Here is a 6,000-nt window from a genome sequence, read left to right on the forward strand (position 1 = left end):
GCTCTAAGTCCTAAAGTATTACAAATAAATGGCTGGGAGGGTGAAATATACAAATCTTTAGGGCTTCTGAGGCTATTTCTTTGGGGCTGCCCTCTGCTCCAATCACTGGGGATTTGTTAGGGGAGGATCCTCAGCTGATGTGAACCAACAGATTACCTTGCTCTTGAAATTGGGGCCAGACCATTTAGTGAGCATCCAGCAGCTAGCTACAGACAAACCAGCTTGAGTTGCAGTGAGGCCTCCCTTGACCGGCTGCTATGACCTGTTGGGAGCTTTCTGTAGCTCATGCGCTGGCTAGAGGCTGCCCTGCTGGGAAATCTGGAAGGTAAGCTGGGACCCAGGGTAAGTCCTTGAACATACAGGGTTGGAAATGTTCTGCTCCCGCTGGAGTCAGTGTCCTCTAACCCTTGTCATCGAATGGGGGCATCTTTTTAATTCTGCCCCTTGCACTGTCTCCTTCTCTTTCATTTACACCCTGAGTTCTGAGTGTGTACAGCTCCTAGCACAGTGGTGGGCCTAGCCCATGACGGGGGCTCCTAGGTCCTACTGCAGTATACCCATATAGCAAGGAAAATGTACAGCGCCTGGCACAATGGGGGCCTGACCCATAACTGAGGCTCCTAGCTGCTACCATAATACACTGAATAGCAAGGAAAATATACAGCACCTGGCACAATGGGTTCCTGGTCTATGACTGGGGCTCCTAGGTACTACCGTAATACACATAATAAATGATGCTGCTGTGTTCCCTTTTCTCAAGGCCACTTAGCTGGGCTGATGTTAAACTTCCCTTCCCCCTTGATAGCTTTTGCTGCTCTTCTCTGCCTGCCTCAGTGAGGCAGCTATTGTTGTGCAAGGCAAAGCAGAGCCCTTCACTCTCCACCCAATCTCGGGTGGCCTCTGCCAGCTGCTGGCTGCCTGGCTAACTGAGGGGAGGTTGTGTCCAAAGACGGGCAGAGGAGGGAAAATAACTGTGTGAGCCTGACGTTTGTTTGCCCCCAGGGCTGTATATAATGACAGTGAGCCCCATCTCCACGGTCTGTGCTGCCATTTGTTACCTTAGCCCCCCGACTTCAATGGGACACAGGTGGTATTACCTGTATTATGGTAGCACCCAGGGGACCCTCCCCCCATCACAAATCAGGGCTCTGTTGTGCTGGGCAGACACAGTCTCTGCCCCCCAAGAGCTGATCATCTACGTTAATGATAACACCCCCGTTTTGCAAAGGGAGAAACTGAGGCACAGAGCAGGGAAATGAGTTGTTGAAAATCGCAGAACAGATCCGTGGACTATTTGGTGATGGAACCCAGAGCCCTGACTCTAACCACACTTCCCACTCCGAGCTAGGGATAGAACCCAGGAGTCCTGCCTCCCAGGCTCTAAGCACTGGGCCTCATTCCCTTCCCAGAGCCAGGGCCCAAACCCTGTTCTCCCAACTGCCCCTAATTGTCCTCTCTAACCTCTGGGCTCTGCTTCCTCTAAAAAGGAAGTTGCGTGTAAGTTGGTAGGGAGCACAGGAATTGCCATGGATTGTAGCCATCTCGGGGGCTGTAATGCACCCCTGCAGGGGTGCCAGTCCTTTGGGGAAAGCAGATCACCTCTTACCAAGGAAACTGTCTCCTGCACTCCTGATCATAGAGGGCCCCCTACCCATTCGCACACCCACACTGCCTGGGACCAGTAATGCTAGGGAAGCGTTTATTAAAGGTTGCACTGCTTTGAATGCTCTTCAGTGACCACTAGTCATACGGAGGGTGGAGCCAGCCCCTCGTGAATGGCCAGCTCTTTTCAGGACCCGACAGTGCTCTAGGGTCCAAAGTTTGGGAACCATGAATAAATTCAGAGCAGGGTGTGGAGTCACTAAAAGCACCAGGAGATCTATACCGTGCCAAACAAATACAAGAGTTATTTATTTATCTATCTCCGAGCTGTCCCTTGGCTTGGCCAAATAAGTGGTTGTGGCCCTGGATTGGGACTCAGAAGATTTGGGATCTGTTGCTGTCCTGCCACGGACTCCCTGTGTGAACTTGGGAAAGTCATTTAGCCTCTCTGGGCCTCGGTTTCCCCATATATGAAATGGGGTAAATCACCCCTTCTTTCTTCTCTTCTGTGATCGTCTCCTCTAGTTAGACTGCAAGTTTCATAGGCCAAGGACTGGCTCTCATATGTGCACATACCACAGCTGTCACAATGCGGCCTGGCCTTCCTTAGAATGATGCAAATGATGATAATTCTCAGCAGTGCTCAAGTTGCTGTCAGTTTGTGACTTTTACTAGCCCTGAATTATCCTGATTCCCCGCCCCCTTCATATTCTCTTCTTAGCAACCAAGCTGGAAGAGTTTTGTATATTACCCTCAGAGCACCTGGAAAAATGAAAGGCCAGAGACTTTAGAAATTGTCAAAAGATCTTAATTTCCTCTCTCCATCTAGGCATCTTGCTAACTTCCTGCAAGGCGGCCTTGTCTAGAAAGCTGCGCTAAAAATAAATAAGCAGGGGGGTGTTTAAATGAAATTTCTCTCCCAGCTGGTTTCATGCAGGCACATGGAAATGAACCTCCTCTTTTAAGGAGATTTTTTCCTCTTAAGATTCCCTGGCCGGGCCCATTACCCAAGAGGCCAATGTCTAGCTCATCTCGGCAGGATTTTCTCCCTTTAAATAGGCAGGTTTCATCACCGCTCTCACCGTTGGGTTTCATGGAGCATAATAAATCTGCCGTGTGCTCGGAGCCGATTGGTTCCGGCCTTTCTTCTTCACTCACACATGCAGTTCCTGGAGCCAATAAACTCTGGGCAATTTGCATGTTCACGAGGTTGTGTGGCCACGGGGGTGGATTGAACTGCCAGGAAAGCAAAAGGCAGTCGGGATTTGGGGCGCTCCCCCCCCCCTCCTTTCCCCCCAACAACCTCTAAGAATTGCCTCTGCTGTTTTTCTCCCCCTGCCCGGCTCCCTTGGCCCTCTAGCGAGAGCAGCAGCAGAGCCGAGAGGATGGAGACAAGGCAACAGGTATATAGGGGAGCGTGGATGAGCCCTTGGAAAATTCACTCCCTCCCTGGGCGCCTTTGACTATCTCGGCCCCGAATAATTTGTACAGCGCCCTGGTGTGATAAGTAGTGTGGGCTAGTGGGTAGTGCACTGGCCTGTGACTCCGGTGAGCTGGGGTCTGTTCCTGGCTTAGGCGGGTCACTGTGCCTCCGTTTCCCCTCCCACACTTTGTTTACACTGAGCTCACTCCTCATCTGCGCAGCGCCAGGCTCCCTAAGCTGGGCTGGACCCTCTGGGTGCTCCCGTAATGCGCCTAATAGGTGTGGAGCTAAATAGGCCCCCGAGGGCGAAGGCATGAACTAGTCCCTCCCTGTCTCTTCCAAGGCTTGTTGCAGGGCAGGGGGGGGGTGGCTTCCTTGTTTTGAACGCGGAGCCTTGCCGAGGTGGGGTGCAGGGAGCTGGGTTTCTCCCCTGCCCCTTATGGCCCGGCTGGGGAAGTTCGCAAACTTGAATCAGACCCTACAAACTGTCCCCAGCTGCCGGGGAAGGCGCCTTGGAGCTGCTGCACTGGGGAGCTGTCCAACGCGGGGGCCGGGGCACTGGGACGCTGGGAGCTGTTCTGCGCTGGCGAGGTGCTGAATGCTCGGCCGAGCTGGGCCTCATCTCCGCCGAGAGCCCCCTTCCCTAGCATCGGTTCCCCCCGCCCCCGGGCAGCCCCTGGGTGCGGGGCATCGGCTCCCCCTCCGCTCTCCAAGCCCGCTTGCCACATGTCCCCTTTTTACCCAGGATCCACCCTTCACCCCTGCGCCCCGTCTCCCCTCCCACTGGGCGGGCTCTGGCCGGCTGCAAGGGCGGGGGCTGGGGAGGAGGCGGGGGTCTCCTCTCCGAGAGAGCCAGCAGCTGGAGCGGCTCCCCCTCCCCGCCCCTCCCCGCCCTCCCTCCGGCACGCAGCCCTGCCCGCCCCAGCCCTGCCTGCCGGGCGGCGATCATGGAGAAGAAGTAACTTGGTGCCTTCGGAGCGCGAGGTGGGGAGACAGAGAGAAGCAGACCCCCAGGTATGCAGGGAGGGGCCCCCCCAGCTTGCTGCCGCCTGGGGAGAAATGGGGGGTGGGAGATGCTGGTGGCTGGATGATGCTTAAAGGTTTTTCCTCCGGCTTCTGTGCTGGAGGCTCTGGAAACGGGGTGGTGGGGGGGGAGTTGGTGTGTGTGTGTGTGTGGGGGGGGGGAACAGCAGTATCCCCCCCACCCCCGGTTGTGTGTGTGTACTGGATTTTCCTCCGGCATGCCACCAAGCCCTGATCGTTTACATGCTCCTGTCTCTCCATTACCTTGGCATCTCAGCTGCTTTTCCCTCCTCTTGCATTTCCACCCCCACTCCCCACATTCAGTGGGTTTCTTCTTACAGTGGCGGGGGCTGGATTAATGGGGCAGACTGGCCACCTGAGACTCTAGCCCCCCTGCTTGTGCCATGTTAGATCTGTGACCGACGCACTGGTGGAAAACAGTTGGTGGATTCTGCCAAGATTCCTCCCAACCCTTTAATAAAAATAATAATAATCATTAAGAATAAAATTCCCCTGTAAACTTCCATTTTCTTCCTCTGCTCTTGGATCTACCTGGTGCCTTTACCAGCATGCTGAATGTCAATTCTCTCCTCTGCCCTGAAAGATGCCACCAAACTACAGTGGCTCATTAATCGTCTCGTGGCACTAACCCGAGGCAGACCATTAGCCACTTTTTATTGGAAAGTGAATGTTTTCGTGTCCATAGCTGCATCTCAATGATTTCCCCCCGGGAAGAAGGTTGTCCTGTATTTTGATTTTATTTTGACTGGGAATTAATTTAATGTGGCTGAGCAGTATGGCTGAAATGCAGAGTTCCCATTATTTATAGGAACAGGTGTTCAGTGAGAAGCTGCTTTATTTCTCAGGCAGCAAAAGCCACTCTTTTAAAATTAAATGGCCCAAATCTTCCACTGGCGTAAATGGGCCCTGTCAATTTCAGTGGGGCCATGCTGGTTTAGATCCGTGCTGAGGATCTGACTCAGAGAGGGATTTAGACTTTAAAACCGAACTGCTCCTGCAGTGATGCATGCTTCAGAAATTCAAGTACTAATAAATACGAGGATACTTAAAGCACTGACAATGTGTGGTAGCCAGACCCTACCCTCAAGTGGTTACACTCCAGAAGATAGAAACCAAGAAGACAAGATGCACGGGGAGAGCCCGGCAGGGGGAATAACTTTGAATTATTTTCTACTGGCTCCTCAGCGGGTGTAAATTGGTGTCCTGCCACGGAATCGGTGGGACCAGCAGCTGGTGTGAATCAATCTCACTCCATTGGAGTCAATAGAAGGTGTAAATTGGTGCCAGGCGCCTGGAATCAATAGAGCCAGATCAGCATCATGTCATTGAGACCAGCGGAGCGGTGCTGATTTGCACCTGCTGAGCCTCTGGCCCGGTGTGTCTCGTTTACACTGTGAGGAGATAGAGGGTGATAAAATTTCACAGCCTTGAAGAAGTCAGGGTGCTTGAAAACTGGGTTTTTTCTTAGGAAGCCACCTTCAGCCTTAACTAACGATCCATTTATATGGTCTCCGTCATATCTCTGAATTTATATCGATATCTAATTATGAATATTAAACATCATCACAGTGGGGGTGGGATTTTGGTGATATTCTCTGATAACACAGCAGGATTGGGGTGAAATCCCATTTTAAACTCTGTCTCTTCCATTGCACACTGTATAGAGTGTGAGATCTTTGGAGCAGGGGTCATCTGGGGAGCAGGGTCTGGTCCCCTGCTCCCTTTGGCCCCTTGAACTAACAATTGTGGGAACGCCTCTTGAAGGCCCCCAGCCAACGAGCCTTCACCGCCCAGTGTGGCGCATGTAGATCGATGTGGTGTGAATCAGGTGCAGATGTGTTTTTGAGAGCAGAGGCCTTTTTTGTGCAATTACATCCAGTGATTCAAGCTGTCCTTAGAAGAAATAAAATAACCCACCATTCTCCCCCCGT

This window comes from Emydura macquarii, unplaced genomic scaffold (assembly GCF_026122565.2).
Source record: "Emydura macquarii macquarii isolate MOO-44397 ecotype Brisbane River unplaced genomic scaffold, CSIRO-AGI_Emac_v2 contig_1790, whole genome shotgun sequence".
In the NCBI taxonomy this organism is placed as follows: Eukaryota; Metazoa; Chordata; order Testudines; family Chelidae; genus Emydura; species Emydura macquarii.